The sequence below is a fragment of the Sus scrofa genome, chromosome 9 (assembly GCF_054392235.1).
Source record: "Sus scrofa isolate SSC_HxYL_T2T_F1_AM1 chromosome 9, Sscrofa_HxYL_maternal_Yorkshire_Landrace_v2.0, whole genome shotgun sequence".
NCBI lineage: Eukaryota > Metazoa > Chordata > Mammalia > Artiodactyla > Suidae > Sus > Sus scrofa.
In genome coordinates, this window is record NC_139391.1 from 117,648,694 (window position 1) to 117,667,414 (window position 18,721).

At 36.7% G+C, this 18,721-nt stretch overlaps 1 pseudogene; it reads left to right on the forward strand.

The window, feature by feature from the left end:
• Positions 1–17,788: 17,788 nt before the first annotated feature.
• LOC146400107 (signal recognition particle RNA) lies at positions 17,789–18,061 on the forward strand (annotated as a pseudogene).
• The last annotated feature ends 660 nt before the right edge of the window (positions 18,062–18,721 follow it).

Below are 18,721 nucleotides of genomic sequence, written 5' to 3' on the forward strand. Positions count from 1 at the left end.
CATGAGGAGGAGGGTTCCAGCCTCGGCCTCAGTGGGTTAAGGATCCAGCATTGCTGCAAGCTGCCATAGGTCTCAGATTCAGCTCAGATCCAGCCCTGCCATGGCTGGGGTGTAGGCCTGCAGCTGCAGCTCCAATATGACCCCTGGCCTGGAACCTTCCATATGGCACACTACAGCTGTAAAAAATAAAATATATATAATATATAAATAATAATACAAATACGTATTATATATATATTAACAAAATATCCTCAGGGGGTTACAAGGGAGTAGCCTTTCAATATCCTTCACAGAAACCATGATTGTTTACTTTATCATATTCAAGACCCCTCTTCCCTGCCAATCCCACCAGAATCCTTTGTGTTTCCTCCTATGCTGAAGTATCTGCATGTTAATTGTATGTGTGGGTGCCTATCTGATGTCTATTCATTCATCCACCTACCTTTAAATCCATGTGCCTAGGTGATACCTTAAATTCCTTAAATTGTCAGTTATCAAGGGAAAAAAGATCTGCCCAGTTCTACTTAAGACAGCATCATATTTAGGTAAATGTACTTAATGAGTGCTTTTTATGTCAAGAAAAATTATATGCAATGTTATGTCAAAGAGTTATTTCTTCATGATGTCTTTGGGAAGATTCTACTCTTCACCTTCCTTTACAATTAACTTTTTAAAAAATACTCTCTTACTGTTGTCCTCAGTAAAGAGTACAAGAAGTAACAACCCTTGAAGAGTGAACAAAAAAAGCAGTGATGGACCACTCAGCTCTGGAGGTAGCCCTGGTCACAGAACTCTGACTTCTTTTCCTCAGTATGCAATGCAGATCACATTGTTTTCTAAGACACACATTTCCCCTGAGGATTTAAGGTGGCAGCTTTCTAGTCACGCCACCAACTTCCACCTTTCTGTATGTCAAAAATGCATCTCTCTCTTTTTTTAATCTCTCACTTTACAAATGAGGGAATTGAGATCCTTAGAGGTTAAATGGCTTGCTCATGGGGACACAGCTAATTAGCAGACTTGGAGACATCATTCATCAGCCTTAAAAATGTCCTTTCACTATGTTGTCAAGTATAACCTATTACCCTTAGGAAAGCTCCTTCCCTAAGAGCTAGGAGTTTCATCAATACTATCCACCTTACTTTATAATTAACTTTTGTTTTATCTCTCTTAATAGAGTCCATAAAATAGAGGACAAGCAGCAGTAGGTATTTTTAACCTACTAAGGTTTCTGTAGGTTATTAAACCAAATTTTAAAACAATGTAAATTATTAAAAATAGGAAGCAACCAAGCTCTCATCAACATCATAAAATCACAGCTGTTTGATTTTATGTTCTTTCCTAAACTTCTTTTTATCTACTAATATATATTTTTAATGATTTTTTTCCACTATAGATGGTTGACAGTGTTCTGTCAATTTTCTACTGTATAGCAAGGTGACCCATTCACACATACACATATACATTTGTTTTTCTCACATTATCATGCACCATCATAAGTGACTAGATATAGTTCCTGGTGCTATACAGCAAGATCTCATTGCTTACCCATTCCAAAGGCAATAGTTTGCATCTATTAACCCCAAATTCCCAAGCCATCCCACTCCCTCCCCTTCCCCCTCCCCCTCAGCAAACACAGGTCTGTTTTCCATGTCCATAATATATATATTTAGATGGCTGTAGTATAGTTGTATTTGTTATGTTATTTATGTGTATTAATGTTCTATTTTTCCCCTTAAGCTTATCTTGTTCATTTTTCTCTTTCTACAAAATTCTTTAAAAATATATGCAAAATAACTACATAATCATGTTACAAGAGGATAATTAATTTAGCCTTTCCCATATTTTTGGACACTTAGCACATTTTCAATTTTTCACTGTTATTAGTCGTGCAAAAGAGAACACATTTGTCCAAACTGAAGGACAGCAATCTTTACACAGGAAACCATGCCTGGGACAAATATCCTCATGCTAAGTGAAAACTCTGGTTCAAACTTAGCTTCTGTGAAACAAATCAAGCAAATATTCAACACTGTTTTGACACAGAATATATTTTCTTTGCCAAGATAGGGCTGGCATTAGGATGAACTTGTGTTTGCCATGTTTAAATGTTTTCCTTGGATAATAGACCTTCTTATTGAAATATAAACTCTATGGGTAAATATTTTTTTGTCTTCAAATTAGAATAGGATAGGCAGTTACACTTTTTATTATTGTACACTCAGTATTGGCCAAGTACTTAATATACATTATCCAGAAACTTCCCAGAAACTCTAGAGAGGAGATGCTATTGCTCTGTTTGAAAATATACAAATAGAGAACTGAGGCTTAGAGAGGTTCAGTGATGCCAGAGCCAACTGCCAGTTAATTGACTTCAAGCCCATGTTCTTGACATTGGATTATCTTACCATATTGTGTACTGCATCTAAACTGAGCAGCAGTGAGAGGATACAACACACAGATGTTTTATTTAAACAGCTTTATTGAGATATAACCCACATAATGGACTCGTTTAAAGTGTACAATTCAATGACTTCTATCTATTCCCAGTCTATTTTAGAACATTTTCATTACCTTAGAAAGAAACTGCCTGCCCCTTAGCTATCACCCCTGCCAACCTCCTCTCCCTCCAGCCCTAAGCAACAACTAATCTACTTTCTGTCACTGTAGATTTTCCAGACTTTCATGCTTATATAACATGTAGACTTTTATGTCCAACTTCCTTCACTTAACACAATGTCATCAAGGGTCATCCAAGATAAAACATGTATCAGTACTTCTTTCCTTTTTCATGGCTGAATAATATTACAATATAATAATACATTGTATGGATATACCATATTTTGTTTATTCATTAATCCATTGATGGTCATTTGGGCTTTTCCAATCCTTTAGCTATAATGAACAATGCTGTGATAGACATTTATATGTTAGTGTTTGTGTGTACATATGTTTTTATTTCTCTTGGCTATATATCTAGCAATGGAATTGCTGTGTCATATGATAATTATATTTAATCAGTTGAGGAACTGCCAAGTTTTCCAAAACAGCTCCACCACTTTACATTTCTGCCACACTGTATGAAGGTTTTGATTTCTCCACATCTTTGTCAGTACTTGTTATTATCTGACTCTTCTTTTCTGGCCATCTACTATGTGTTTTTAACACTCTAGTGGGTCTTATGCCACTAGAAATATATTCAATTGGACATGGAAAACTATATGTCACTGTCTCTCACCTCCCTCTTGGGAAAAAAGCAGATCTGACCTATCATAGAAAATGCTCAAAGGCAAAGAAAAACCAAGGGTAAGGCAGCTGAAAAACAAATTTTATTTCTATCGGACACATAGGCTTAAGTTTAAGGACTTTGTGTAATCTTTATGTCTAAATATTCTTATATTTCAACATAAAACTTCTTTAATTCTTTAATTAACAAACTTCAGGTGCAAAATGATAGTTATATCAAATATGCTTCTTTACCTCTATCCCATCTTCATTTCCTACTCTTTCATCAGAAGTTGATTTTGCATGTGAGAAAGTTAATTCTCTAAAGTCTCATGCTATGTGCTTTTCAGGACTATTAGGCAATTTATTTGATAAAAACATATTTACTGAGCATCTTCTAAAGCTGGACTCTAGCTACAGATGTTCGAGTTCCATCTGTGAGCAAAACCAAATAAAATCCTTGCCATCTTTGAACTTACCATGTAGTGATGAAGTTGCCAATCAAATAAACATACAAATAAATTATAAACGTATACTTGTCCTAAGTGTCACAAGAGATGGGTACTTAATTCAGGGATTTTCAAAAATGGTATATGGAGAGCCCCCTTGGTAAGAGAGCTGGCAGAGAAACTTTATTTGCTGGCAATGTTTGTAACAGTGAAATGTTGGATTTGTGGCAATGCATTAAGAGTTTCATTCCATTTTGGAGTTCCTGTCGTGGCTCAGCGGTTAACAAATCCAACTAGGAACCGTAAGGTTTCGGGTTTGATCCCTGGCCTTTCTCAGTGAGTTAAGGATCTGGCATTGCCCTGAGCTGTGGTGTAGGTTGCAGACGAGGCTCTGATCCCGCCTTGCTGTGGCTCTGGTGTAGGCAGGCGGCTACAGCTCTGATTCGACCCCTAGCCTCGGAACCTCCATATACCACAGGAGTGGCCCAAGAAATGGCAAAAAAAAGAGAAGGTTTAATTCCATCTCAATTTTTTTGTCAGACCACACTAATAATAGCCTCTAGTAAAACTTTTGGGATCCTGAGCAGGGGGAGTATTTTTCCTTACAGTAAACAAAAATTTTACTGAAAATTTTTTAAAATAATTTTACTATTATTAAACCTCATGTTCTGACAGACGTAACTATTAGAATCTCTATTAAGCTACCTCAGACACTCACATATATTTCCGTGGACCTATTATATGAAAGCTATTTTCTTTATTTTTTTTTCTTTATTTCTTTTGTTGTTTCAAGTTCTCCTTATTTTTTCCATGTGTTTGTTCTTGCACCATTGGTTTTATCATTTTAGATGTTTATTTCACATAATCTATTGGGCTATTTTTGACCATTTGTGGTTTCATTTCTTGTTTTATATACAAATAAATTCAAAATTTATTATTAAAACACAACAGTTTCTCAGATGTTTCTAATTGGTTTAAGAAGAAATGGATTTAATCTTTTATAAGTTTATATCTAAGTTTAACTAGTAATATATATGCCTGTAATTCTCCATTGTTTAAGAATTATTCTTTGGAAGATTAGGCTTCCAAACAAGTGGAGTTTACCTGGATTTTTAAGTGACTTAAATACTTCTTAATGTATGATGGTATGCTACCGATATAGGCTTTGAGGTCAGATCTGAGCTTGAATCCAGACTATTACTTTCTCTTGGTATGATCTTCAACAAGCAATTTAATTCTCTGAACCTCAAGTCTTTCATCAAAAAAATAAAGTAAAATAAAAAATGTAATACCTTTGCAGACTTTTTAACATTAAATAACAGCACTTATAGAAAACATTTTGTTCATTTAGCAGAAAGTATTATAAGAGGATAACCTGTTAGATGTTAGATTCATCTAGAATGCAGAAAAGGTTATTTCATCCCTTGCAGGGGACTTACAAGGCATTTAGTTTTTAAGTACAAAGCCCTCTTGACCAGTGAGAAAGGTATACAGTCCCTTTTGCGTTATTTGAGTCCGAAGCCTTGTTTCTTAAGAATAAGTTACTGGCTGATTAGCCATTAAGTTCTTTTGATGGAAAAGTGTGAATGATGAGATGTTGAGATTTGTTTTATTTTATTGAAGGAGAAAAAAAAGATGAAAGAAAAGACAAAGGCAGCTGGTCTGTGGATGGATGCCTGGAATCTAAAGAGGAAGGGTCATGGGAATTTGGAGGGTGGAGCCTTGAGCCTCCTCACATGGAGGTAGGAGGACCTCAAGATGGTGGTGGGGTGTCACTAATTGATGGGAGCTACTTAGGGAGCCTTCTGACAGGCCCCTGGGTGTATGCTTAGCAGATAAAACCTGCTCATCTGCTGGATACAGAGCATGGCCATAGCACCGAACAGCAGACATAGACAGTAGGTAATCAGCTCACTCCCAGTTCACAGTAGGGTTCAAATGATGAAAGCCCCTCCCTACTCGGGAGTTAAAAAAGAGATGGAGCTCTTTAAAGACCCATAAATTCTTGAAATATTCCAAATAAGAGAAAAGATCACAACTAGAGCACTAACTGATGTTGGATTTCTTGCCAATTTTTTTTTTTTTCTCTTGGAGGGTGAGAGCAAAGCATCTTGCCCCTTTTTGTAATTAAAGCGAAAAAAAGTGACATTATTTTTTTTATTGAAGTATAATTAACTTACAATATTATATTAGTTTCAGGTTTTTAACATACTAATTATTTATATTTAAATATTAGGAAATGATCACCAGGATAAGTCTAGTTAACCTCTGTTACCATACAAAGTTATTACAACATTATTGAACATATTCCCTATGCTGTACATTACAGCTCCATGACTTATCTATTTTATGCCTAGAAGTTTGTACCTCTAAATCTCTTTCACCCATTTCATCGATCTGCCAGCCCTCTCCCCTCTAGTAATCACCAGTTTTTTTCTGTAACTATGAGTCTGTTTCTGCTTTATGTTTGTTCATTCATTTTGGTTTTCTGATTCCACATGTAAGTGAAATCATATGGTATTTATTTCACTCTGTCTGCCTTATTTCAGCTGGCATGATACCCTCTAAGTTCATCCATTCATTCTTTCATGAATGTCTTATAGTGTTCAGAGTACAGATCTTTCACCTTTTTGGTTAAATTATTTCTAAGTATTTTACTCTTTGATGCAATTGTAAATGTGATTATCTTCTTGAACCATTCTTACATCCCTGGAATATATCCCACTTGATTGTGAGATATGATCCTTTTAATATATTGTTGAATTTAGTTTGCTAATATTTTGCTGAGGGTTTTTGCATCTATAGTCATGAGGGATATTGACAGGTAATTTTCTTTATTGTAGTATCTTTCTCCAGTTTTGATGTCAAGTAATGCTGCCCTCATAGAATGCATTTGGAAGCTTTCCTTCCTTCATAAATTTTAAAATAGTATAAAAAGAGTAGGTAATAACTCTTCTTTAAATGTGTGGTAGAATTCACCTATGAGACCATCTGTTCCTGGACTTTTGTTTGTTGAAAGTTGTTTTATTACTGATTCAAGTTTATTAATAGGAAGCATTCTGTTCAAATTTTTTTCTTCCTGATTCAGTCTTAGAAGATTGTATGTTGCTGGGAATTTATCCATTATTTCTAGGTAGTTCAATTTGTTGGTGTATAATTGTTCATAGCAGTCTTTTATAATTCTTGGTATTTTTATAATATCGATTGCAACTTCTCCTCTTTCATTTCTGATTTTGTTTATTCTTATTTTGATTGAGTGTCCACTCAATTCTGAACACACTATTCCGTCTTCCAAATCAATGATCCATATTTCTGCATGATCTAATCTGCTGTTGATTTCTTCTAGTATATTTTTCTTTTCAGTTAATGTATTCTTCAGTTCTGGTTGATCTAGCTCTTTCCTGAAATGCTCATGTGTTCCTCCATTCTTTTCCTGTGTTTAATAAATATCTTTATAACTGTTACTTTAAATCCTTTATTAGGTCATTTACTTTTCTCCATATTATTGGTGTTTTTCTGGGGTTTTTATCTTGTTCTTTTATGTGGAACACACTCCTCTGTCTCATCATTTTGTTTGACTTTCTGTGTTTGTTTCCATGACTTAAGTAGAACATCTACCTCTCTCAGCCTTGATGTCACAGCCTGTGTAGGAACACCCCCCTTGTAGACTGCATATGCTGGGCAGCTTCAGCAGGCTGGTTGAAGTTGGGATTGGCATGCGCTGGGAGGCCCAGGGCATGACACACTGAGGCTGACTTGGGGAGGGGGTGACTATAGCTGGTGTGGGCCAGGGCCTGGGGGCTGGGATGGTCTTGGCAGATTGATTAAGTTCCTTGGCTGTGTTCCTACCCACACTATCAGGGTAGAGGGGGAAAACCAAAAGAGGTGCTCTCAGGTACCTCTGATATGGGACAAAGGTCCAACTGTTTCTCGCTCATTTGGCAGATGCTATAGGGTAAGTAATTGGATTTCCTTCATGTTTAGCCTAGGTACCCTTTAAACTAGTTTTTGTTTTTGTTTTTTGCCTGCCCAGAGCAGGCGAGTCTATACATGAGCCTTCCCTACTGTGGGTCACTTTACTGAGGATGGAGTTCTTTCTGATACCACGATGTCTCCATCTCTCCTACCCATCTCTGGGTGGTCCCTGTATCACTTATTGTGTAGAAGCTGTTCAATCAGCCCTAAGTTCTTCAGGAGGAATTGCTATATATGCAGGTATAGATTTAAGGTCTCCATGAGAGGAGATGAGTTCAGGGTCTTCCTATGCCATCCTTGGACCAGAAGCCCCAAACTGTGGCATTATTTACCCTCTAAGTGATATGAGGCAGTTTATTGCTATTTCATGTATCTGGGGGAAAAAAAGAATAATCATTAACCATTTCATTGTTTTGGCAACAACATTGAAATAATAATTGCATATATGACATTGTTATTATTTCACCATTGTGAGGCCTTTTTCAGATAAAATCCAATGCTTTAGAAAACAGCAATAAACCAGAAGAAGCCTGATTCTCCTCTAATCTCTCCTCCAATCTCTCCCTTTTCCTTTTTTCTGTATCTGTCTCTGCTTGTTTCTTCTGTTTCTCATTTGCATTTTCAATTCTAATTTCTCTTTTCTTTCCTTTTTCCAAATTCTGGCTCTTTCTCAATTTCTTCTCTTTCCCTCTCATTACTATTTTCCCTTTCACAGCCCCCCAATTACCCCTCTATTTCTGTTTCCCACTCTCCTTTCTCCTTGCCATCCCTGCCACTACCTCTTTCCATTTCCCAACCTTGCATTGACTTTTTCAAAATAGAATTTTCTTTAAATGGAATCAAATATCTATATCTATATTCCCTCCATTTGTTCACAAGGGGAATCTAATCATTCAGACTCTTATAAGCAGGAAGTTTCAAATGTAAGTGCTTGAGTATCTTTATTCTGGACAGTCATTCTGAAATCTACATATGTCTGTGAAGAAAACTTTACATTTAAATAAAAAGTGACTAAAACATCTGTGAAACCATTTTTAATAGTTTATATTTGAGATTAAAAAAAAAAAAGTCATGGTCACTGGTAACCAAAAGGGTTCTTTGAGCCTGAACTTAAGAAGCTGCAAAGAGATACATACTCAGATAAACTATCTTGTGAGGCAAAATCATAACAACTCAGTGTAATAAGATTATGTATTAAAATAGCTGAAGTAGAAAAAAGTATATGTAATAGTCTGCCTACCTAAGTAATTATGACTTACAATTTCTTTTACTGCTTTAGCTTGAAGGGCTAACCTTGTTTACCCTTGGAACTTCTGTTCTAGAGGCAGAAAGAGCATTGTGTGGGCTGAGGAGAGACAGCAGGGTTCCTGACGCTTACAATAATGTTGATTTGAATCGACGGGCAGTTTTGAATCGACGGGCAGTGTTTCCTTTTGCTGTTTTAAGGACTGGTAGTATTTTTATGAGAAGCTAATCAACAAAAATAGTACAGTCAGTTAGGGCATATGCATTGTACTTTTTGCCTTGAGATCTTTTATACAAATCCCCAGAAGGAACTTAGGAAACATTTCCAAACAAATAAAGTGAGTTCTTGTGAACAGAAAGTTCCCAGTGAAGAGGCGTAATGAAAGTAGAGAAGGAAAATATGAGAGAGTAAGGTTTATGCCTTAATTATTATCATGCCTAAATTATTGTTCATTTTTAAGACAAGAAATATTAGAATAAGTAAGAGGATGCTGTTTTCGATATTGTAAAACCTGAAGAGAAGGACTTTCTGACATTCAAAATATTACCCATCCTTGCCTTGCCTGATATTTCACAATTTGAAAGTGATTCCTTTAAATAAGTCTTCTCATTTCCTAATTGAATATAATATGTTAGAATGGATAAATCAGTAAAGAAAATCTGAGGACAATTTTCCGAAGAACAAATTCTGCCTCAGTGCTATCCAATAAAAACATGATTTGAGTCATATGTAGTTTTAACTTCTCTAGGAACTACATTTAAAAAGTAAAAGAAGATCTTGGGGCAAGACGGTGGAAAAGTAAGAGGATATGCTCACCCTCTCCGACAAACACATCAAAAAAACACATCTACATGTAAAACAACTCACACAGAACATCAACTGAATGCTAGCAGAAGAATTTAAACCTCCAAAAATTGCAAGAAATTCTTGACATAACTAGGTAAAACAACAGAAAAGGGGGGCGGGATCAGGAGAGGACTAGCATTCCCGAGAGGGAGCTATGAAAAAGAAAAAGAAAACCCACACCCTGGGAAGTCACCTAACTGACAGAAAGATCAGCCAAGTTGGAGGTATCTCCAAGACACCAAGAAAAGTGCACCAGCAGGTCTGAGAACCAAAAAGCAGAGTGAGAGACACACAGATCATCTGAACCACTGGCAGACACCACAGCCTGAGACATTTGAGTGGGGTCTGGGCGCCGAGACTTAGGCTTCAGAGGTGAGTCCCTAGGAGCTGGCTGGGGTTGGTGGTATGGAAACAGCCTAAGGGACTAGGGAGTGGTGCACTGTGGGCAGGGGAGTGATACACTAAGGGCTGAGGAGTGGAAAGCCATGACAGAGGGAACCCAGGAAAAGGTCTGGACCTGCAGGAAAGACGAGGTGCCAATGTTGGGGAGGGGAGAAGAGAAGGGGCAGGCCACCATAGAAAACTCCTTGTGCACCAGCTTGCACATTTGCCCACCAGCTAACAGAGAGTAGAGCGTTCCCAGCATATCCCACCCCCACCCCACCCCCCACAGCCAGAAACCTCCTGCCATTCCCAGCCAAATGTCCCCACCGCCCAAAGGAAGGCGCCTGCCAAAGCACCACACCCCAGCCTGGCTACCCCTGCCCACCTACAGGAAGTGCAGCAGCAGCGTGCCACACCCCAGCCACCCCAGCCTGCCCACAGGAAGCCCCCCCACCAACCTGCCCTGGTCTAGGCCAAACTACAGTTTGGCTTCACCAAATTCATGGGAAAAAATAAAACACAAGTAAGATGAAGAAGCTCAGAAACCATTCCCAGTTAAGGCAACAGGAGAATTCACCTAAAGCAGTCAACAATGAAACAGACCTCTGCAGTCTGACTAAGTTCAAAAGGGAGATAGTGAAAATACTGAAGGAATTAAGAGAGAATATGAACACTAATGCAGATTCCCTCAGAAAGGAACTAGAAAATATAAGGAGTAACAAAGAAAACCTAGAAAATTCATTTGCAGATATACAAACGGAGCTAAAGGCAATAAAGACCAGAATGAATAATGCAGAGGAACGAATTAGTGATGTGGAAGATAAAATAACGGAAATCACCCAAACAGGACAACAAACAGAAAACCAAATGAAAAAAACATGAAAGCACTATAAGAGATCTATGGGATAATATAAAGCTGGCCAATAGTAATAGGAATACCAGAAAGAGAAGAAAAAGAAAAGGGGATTGAAAATACATTTAAAGAAATTATGGCTGAAAACTTTCCAAATCTAAAGAACACTGATATCAAGATACAGGAAGCACAGAGGGCCCTAAACAGGTTGAACCCAAACAGGCCCACACCAAGACATATTATAATAAAAATGGCAAAAGTTAAAGATAAAGAGAGGATCCTAAAGGCAGCAAGAGAAAAGCAAAATGTTACCTATAAGGGAACCCCCATAAGGTTATCAGCTGATTTCTCTACAGAAACTCTACAGGCCAGGAGGGAATGGCAAGAGATATTAAAAGTGCTAAAAGGAAAAAAATGTGTAACCTAGAATACTCTATCCAACAGAATATCATTTAAATTAGAAGGGGAAATAAAGAATTTCTCCAACAAACAAAAGCTAAAGAGTACAGCAGTACAAAACCCAGGCTAAAAGAAACACTGAAAGGGCTTCTCTAAATTAAAAAAAAAAAAGAGGAAGAGCTAGGATGGAGGAAACCACAATTAGAAAGCAGTGCCTTAAATAAGCTAGCATACAGATCCAATCATGAAGATGTTTAAAAAAAAAAAAAATCAAAATCATACAATGTGGGCACAGGAAGTACTTTTTTATTTTAATGATGTGTTTGAGCCTATATGACCATCAGGCTAAAGCAAGCAGTTATAGGAAGGGGTTAACATACTCAAAAAACAGGGCAATCACAAATCCAAACCAAACATTACATTCACAAAAAATGAAAAGAAAAGTACTCAAGCATAAAACAAATGGAAACCATCCAACCAAAAAAAGAAAGGAAGAATGGAGAAACATAGAATCAACTGGAAAACAAGGTTTAAAATGGTAATAAATATCTATCAATAATCACCATAAATGTCAATGGACTAAATGCTCCAATCAAAAGACACAGAGTAGCAGATTGGATAAAAAAGCAAAAACCTTCAATCTGCTGCCTATAAGAAACTCACCTTAGGAAAAAGGATACATATAGTGGGGGGCTGGGAAAAGATATTTCATGCCAATGGACAAGATGGGAAAGCAAGAGTTGCAGTACCCATATCAGACAAAATAGACTTTAAAACGAAGCCCACAAAGAAAGACAAAGAAGGACACTATTTAATAGTTAAAAGATCCATTCAAGAAGAGGAAATTACAATCATCAATATATATGCCCCAAATGTAGGAGCACACAGATACCTACAACAAATACTAACAGGCATAAAAGGAGAAATTGATGGGAACACAATCATAGTAGGAGATTTTAACACACCACTCACATCAATGGACAGATCCTCTAGACAGAAAATCAATGAAGCAACAGAGATCCTAAATGACACAGCAGAAAAGTTAGACTTAACTGATATTTTCAGGACATTATATCCAAAAAAATCAGAATACACATTCTTCTCAAGTGCACATGGAACATTCTCAAGAATTGATCATGTATTGGAGCACAAAGCTAACCTCAACAAATTTAGAATATAGAAACAATTTCAAGTATCTTCTCTGACTGCAATGGCATGAAACTAGGAAATCAACCACAGGAAAAAAATGAGAAAAAGCTAACTACCTGGAGTCTAAACAACATGCTACTAAAAAACCAATGGGTCAATGAGGAAATCAAGGAGGAAATTTAAAAATATCAAGACAAATGATAATGAAGACAAAACCACTAAAAATCTACGGGATGCTGCAAAAGCAGTGCTCAGAGGGAAGTTCATAGCAATACAGGCCTTCCTCAAAATATAAGAAAAATCTCAAAATTGACAACTTAACCCTCCACCTACACGAATTAGAAAAAGAACAAAAAAGACCTAAAGTCAACAGAAGGAAAGAAATCATAAAGATCGAAGAGGAAATCAAAAAAATAGAGATTAAAAAAACAATTGAAGAAATCAATAAAATCAAGAGCTTGTTCTTTGAAAAGGTAAACAAAATTGACAAACCTATAGCTAGAGTTCACCAAGAAGAGGAGAGAAAAAACCCAAATAAATGAAATAAGAAATGAAAAAGGAAAAATCACAATGGATAATGCAGAAATACAAAAAAATGAGACAATATTATGAAATATTATACGCCAACAAGTTTGACAACCTGGAAGAAATGGACAACTTTCTAGAGACTTACAGCCTGCCAAAACTGAATCAAGAAGAAACAGACCAACTGAACAGAGCAATCACTAGAAATGAAATTGAATACATCATAAAAACACTCCCTACAAATAAAAGTCCAGGACAAGATGGCTTCACAGGAAAATTCTACCAAACATACAAAGAGGAATTTATACCCATCCTCCTTAAACTTTTTCAAAAGTTTAAAAAGAAGGAACACTCCCAAAGACATTCTATGATGCCACCATTCCCCTCATTCCAAAACCAAAGATACCACCAAAAAAGAAAACTATCGGCCAATATCTTTGATGAATATAAACACAAAAATTCTCAACAAAATTTTAGCCAACAGAATCCAGCAGCATATCAAAAAGATCGTACACCATGAAGGTGGGATTCATCCCAGGTTCACAAGGATGGTTCAACATATGCTAATCAATCAACGTCATACACCACATTAACAAAAGAAAAGTCAAAAACCACATGATCATCTCAATAGATGCAGAGAAAGCATTTGACAAAGTCCAACATCCATTCATGATCAAAACTCTCACCAAAGTGGGTATAGGGGAAATATTCCTTATCATAAAGCCATTTATGAGAAACCCACAGCCAATATAACACTCAATGGAAAAAAGCTGAAAGCCTTTCCACTAAAATCTGGAACAAGACAAGGATGCCCACTCTCACCACTGTTATTCAACATAGTACTGGAAGTCCTAGCCACAGCAATGAGACAAACAAAAGAAAGAAAAGGTATCCAAATAGGAAGACAAGAGGTAAAATTGTATGCAGATGACATGATACTATACATAGAAAACCCTAAGGACTCAACGCAAAAACTACTTGAACTGATCAATGAATTTAGTCAAGTAACAGGATATAAGATTAACATTAAGAAATCAGTCACATCTCTGTATACTAAAAATGAAATATTAGAAAAGAAATACAAAAATACAAATCCCTTTAAAATTACACCCCAAAAAATCAAATACATGGGTATACACCTGACCAAGGAGGTGAAAGACTTACATGCTGTGAAATACAAAACATTAATAAAGGAAATGAAAGAGAATACAAAAAAATGAAAAGATATTCCATGTTCCTGGGTTGGAAAAATTAATATCATAAAAATGGCCATCCTAGCCAAAGTGATCTACAGATTCAATGAAATCCCTATCAAATTACCTATGACATTTTTCACAGAACTAGAACAAACAATCCAAACATTTATATGGAACCATAAAAGACCCAGAATTGCCAAAGCAATTCTGAGGAACAAAAACCAAGAAGAAGGCATAACTCTCCCAGACTTCAGGCAATATTACAAAGCTACGGTCATCAAGACAGTGTGGTACTGGTACCAAAACAGACATACAGAACAATGGAACAGAATAGAGAATCTAGAAATAAATCCAGACACCTACAGTCAATTAATCTTTGACAAAGGGGGCAAGAATATAAAATGGGAAAAGGACAGTCTATTCAGCAAGCATTGCTGGGAAACCTGGACAGCTACATGCAAATCAATGAAACTAGAGCAAACCCTCATACCATGCACAAAAATAAACTCATAATGGCTGAAAGACCTAAATACAAGACAAGACACCTTCGAACTCCTGGAAAATATATAGGCAAAACATTCTCTGACATCAACCCTACAAATGTTTTCTCAGGTCGGTCTCCCAAAGCAACAGAAATAAAAACATAAATAAACCAATGGGACCTACTCAAACTGACAAGCTTTTGCACAGCAAAAGAAACCGAAAAGAAAACAAAAAGACAACTTACAGAATGGAAGAAAATAGTTTCGAATGATGGAACGGACAAGGGTTTAATCTATAGAACATACAAACAACTTATACAACTCAACAGCAAAAAAGAGCCAACAACCCAATTGAAAAGTGGGCAAAAGACAAGAATAGACATTTCTCGAAAGAAGATACACAGATGGCCAACAAGCATGTGAAACAAGGCTCAACATCCCTGATTATTAGAGAAATGCAAATCAAAACTACCATGAGATACCACCTCACACCAGTCAGAATGGCCATCATTAATAAGCCCAGAAATAACAATTGCTGGAGGGGGTATGAAGAAAAGGGTACCCTCCTGCACTGTTTGTGGGAATGTAAGCTGGTACAACCACTGTGGAGCCCAGTATGGAGGTGCCTTTGAAAACTAAAAATACAATGAGGTACCACCTCACACCAATCAAGAATGGCCATCAATAATAAGTCCACAAATAACAAATGCTGGAGGGGATGTGGAGAAAAATGAACCCTCCTGCACTGTTGGTGGGAATGTAAGCTGGTACAACCACTATGGAGATCAGTATGGAGATACCTTAGAAATCTACACATAGAACCACCATATGATCCAGCAATCCCACTCTTGAGCATATATCCGGACAAAACTTTCCTTAAAAAAGACACATGCACCCTCATGTTCATTTCAGCAGTATTCACAATAGCCAAGACGTGGAAACAACCCAAACGTCCATCAACAGATGATTAGATTAGGAAGAGGTAGTATATATACACAATGGAATACTACTCAGCCATAAAAAGGACATAATGCCATTTGCTGCAATATGGATGGAACTAGAGACTCATCCTGAGTGAAGTAATTCAGAAAGAGAAAGACAAATACCATATGATATCACTTATATCTGGAATCTAATATAAGGCACAAATGAAACTTTCCACAGAAAAGAAAATCATGGACTTTCAGAATAGACTTGTGATTGCCAAGTGGGGAGAAGGAGGGAGTGGGGTGGTTGGGGAGCTTGGGGTTAATAGGTACAAACTGTTGCCTTTGGAACAGATTAGCAATGACATCCTGCTGTGTAGCACTGAGAACTATGTCTAGTCACTTATGATGGAGCATGATAATGTGAGAAAATATAATGTGTACATGTATGTGTATGTGTAACTGGGTCACCATACTGTACAGTAGAAGAAAAATGTATTGGGGAAATAAGTATTAAAAATAATAATAATAATAATAAATAACAATGCAAAAAAAAAGAAAACTACATAGAACTACCACATGACCCAGAATTCCCACTCTTGGGGGTATATCTGGACAAAACTTTCCTTGAAAAAGACACATGCACCCGCATTTTCATCGCAGCACTATTCACAATAGCCAAGACATGGAAACAACCCAAATGTCCATCAACAGATGATGGGATTAGGAAGATCTGATATATATACACAATGGAATGCTACTCCGCCATAAAAAGACCAAAATAATGCCATTTGCAGCAATGTGGATAGAACTAGAGACTCTTATACTGAGTGAAGTAAGTCAGAAAGAGAAAGACAAATACCATATGATATCACTTATATCTGGAATCTAATATAAGGCACAAATGAACCTTTCCACAGAAAGGAAAATCATAGACTTGGAGAATAGACTTGTGGTTGCCTCGGGGGAGGGGGAGGGAGTGGGATGGATTGGGAGCTTGGGGTTAATGGGTGCAAACTATTGTTTTCAGAATGGATTAGCAATGAGATCCTGCTGTGTAGCACTGAGAACTATGTATAGTTACTTATGACGAAGCATGATAATGGGAGAAAAAAGAATATATGCATGTATGTGTAACTAGGTCACCATGCTGCACAGTAGAAAAAAAAAAATCGTATTGGGGAAATAACAATTTTTTAAAGAAGTAAAATAAAACAGAAACAGGTACAATTAATTTTAATATATTTTATTTAGATCAACATGGCCAAAATATCATTTAAACATTAAATAAACTTGAAAAATAATAATGCAGTATTTTACTTTTTTTGTGCCAGACACTGAAGGACAAATATTGCATAAGTTAAGGTATACAACGTACCTAAAATAGTGAAATTCATAGAAACAGAAAGTAGAATGGTACTTGCCAGAGGCTTAGGAGAGAGGAATAGGTAGTCACTTTTTAATAGGTACAAATTCAGTTTAAGGTTATGAAAAAGTTCTGCAAATGGTGGTGATTGTAGTTGCATTGAATTGTGAATTACTTAATGCCACTGACTATATACTTAAAAATGGTTAAAATGGTAAATTTTGTATTATGTATATTTTGCCACAATAAAAAAGAAAGAAAATTCATTGCTGTGTAAACTCTCTGTTAATATCCAGCTTTTTGGCTTTGAATTTATTGCCTTTACTTTGGGAAGAATAGCTTTTCCATATTGCTTCATGATTACAGTTTAGGAAGTGTTATGTTACTAATTACAAAATTATACCTTATTTTCTATGTGATTGAGTTCTGGGTGATTTACTCAAGAACAAATGAGTTTAACTTTCACTTGCAATTAGAAACGCTAGGACCGGAGTTCCTGCATGGCTCAGAAGTTTAAGGATCTGGCATTGTCACTGCTATGGCGCTAGTTACTGCTGTGGCATGGGTTCGATCCCTGGCCCAGGAACTTCCATACGCCACAGGAACGGCAAAAAAAAAAAAAGTCTCTGAGAAAAAAATGGACCAATGAACAAAGTGCATAAACCAGAAATTCACCAAGGAAGAAATGCAAATGAGAAAAAAAGTCCACCTTTAATCAAAAATACAAATTAAAACAATACTACTTTAAAAAGCAAGCAAGCAAGCAAGCCGGATGCGGTGGTGCGCGCCTGTAGTCCCAGCTACTCGGGAGGCTGAGGCTGGAGGATAGCTTGAGCCCAGGAGTTCTGGGCTGCAGTGCACTTTGGCGATAGGGTGTCCGCACTAAGTTTGGCAGCAATACGGTGACCCTCTGGGAGCAGAGGACCACCAGGTTGGCTAAAGAGGAGTGAAGCGGCCCAGGTCAGAAACGGAGCAGGTCAAAACTCCCGTGCTGATAAGGAAGAAAGAAAAGAAAAGAAAGACTAGGGCCAAAGACTCTTTCAGAGACAATGGCTAGAAACTGGATTACTGTTATGGATATAGGTGTGCTTGAAAAGGAAAAAAGCAATTCAGTTCAGTGACAGAATTATTTTAAAGGTATAGTTCATGAAATTCTAGCTTCTGGTGAGGCATAAAAAATGCTTTATTAGTAAATAAACAAAAGGAATTGTCATTTTTTCCCATAATTACTCCCACCAGCGTGATATTCAGCTAATCAAGATGTGTAGGTATCAAAAAATGGAAAAAAGGGAGAATTTTTCTAACTTAAAATCAATTAATTGGCAGATATTTATTAAGCTTTAGGATAACCTAATCTTGAAACTCAAAGCTGAAAGAATCCTTATGTTTAAAGGTAAGAGAATAAATTCCCAACTTTCCTATGATGTCATGTGTTCAGCTCACAGAAGCAGTGTGATCATGGAAAACCCACGTTTAACTGTTGGAGATGCCTATGCTCAAATGCTAACCTTGGCATGATTAACTGTAAAGTGTTAGGAAGAAATTAGTTAAATCCTTTAACCTCTGTTTACTCACCTATAAAATGGGAAATTTTTATGTTTTAGAATTGTCATGAGGATTCAAGATAATTTACATACAGTATCTGATATTGATAAATGAACACTATTACTACTTTTAAGTTTCTTTTTTTTATTTCCCCA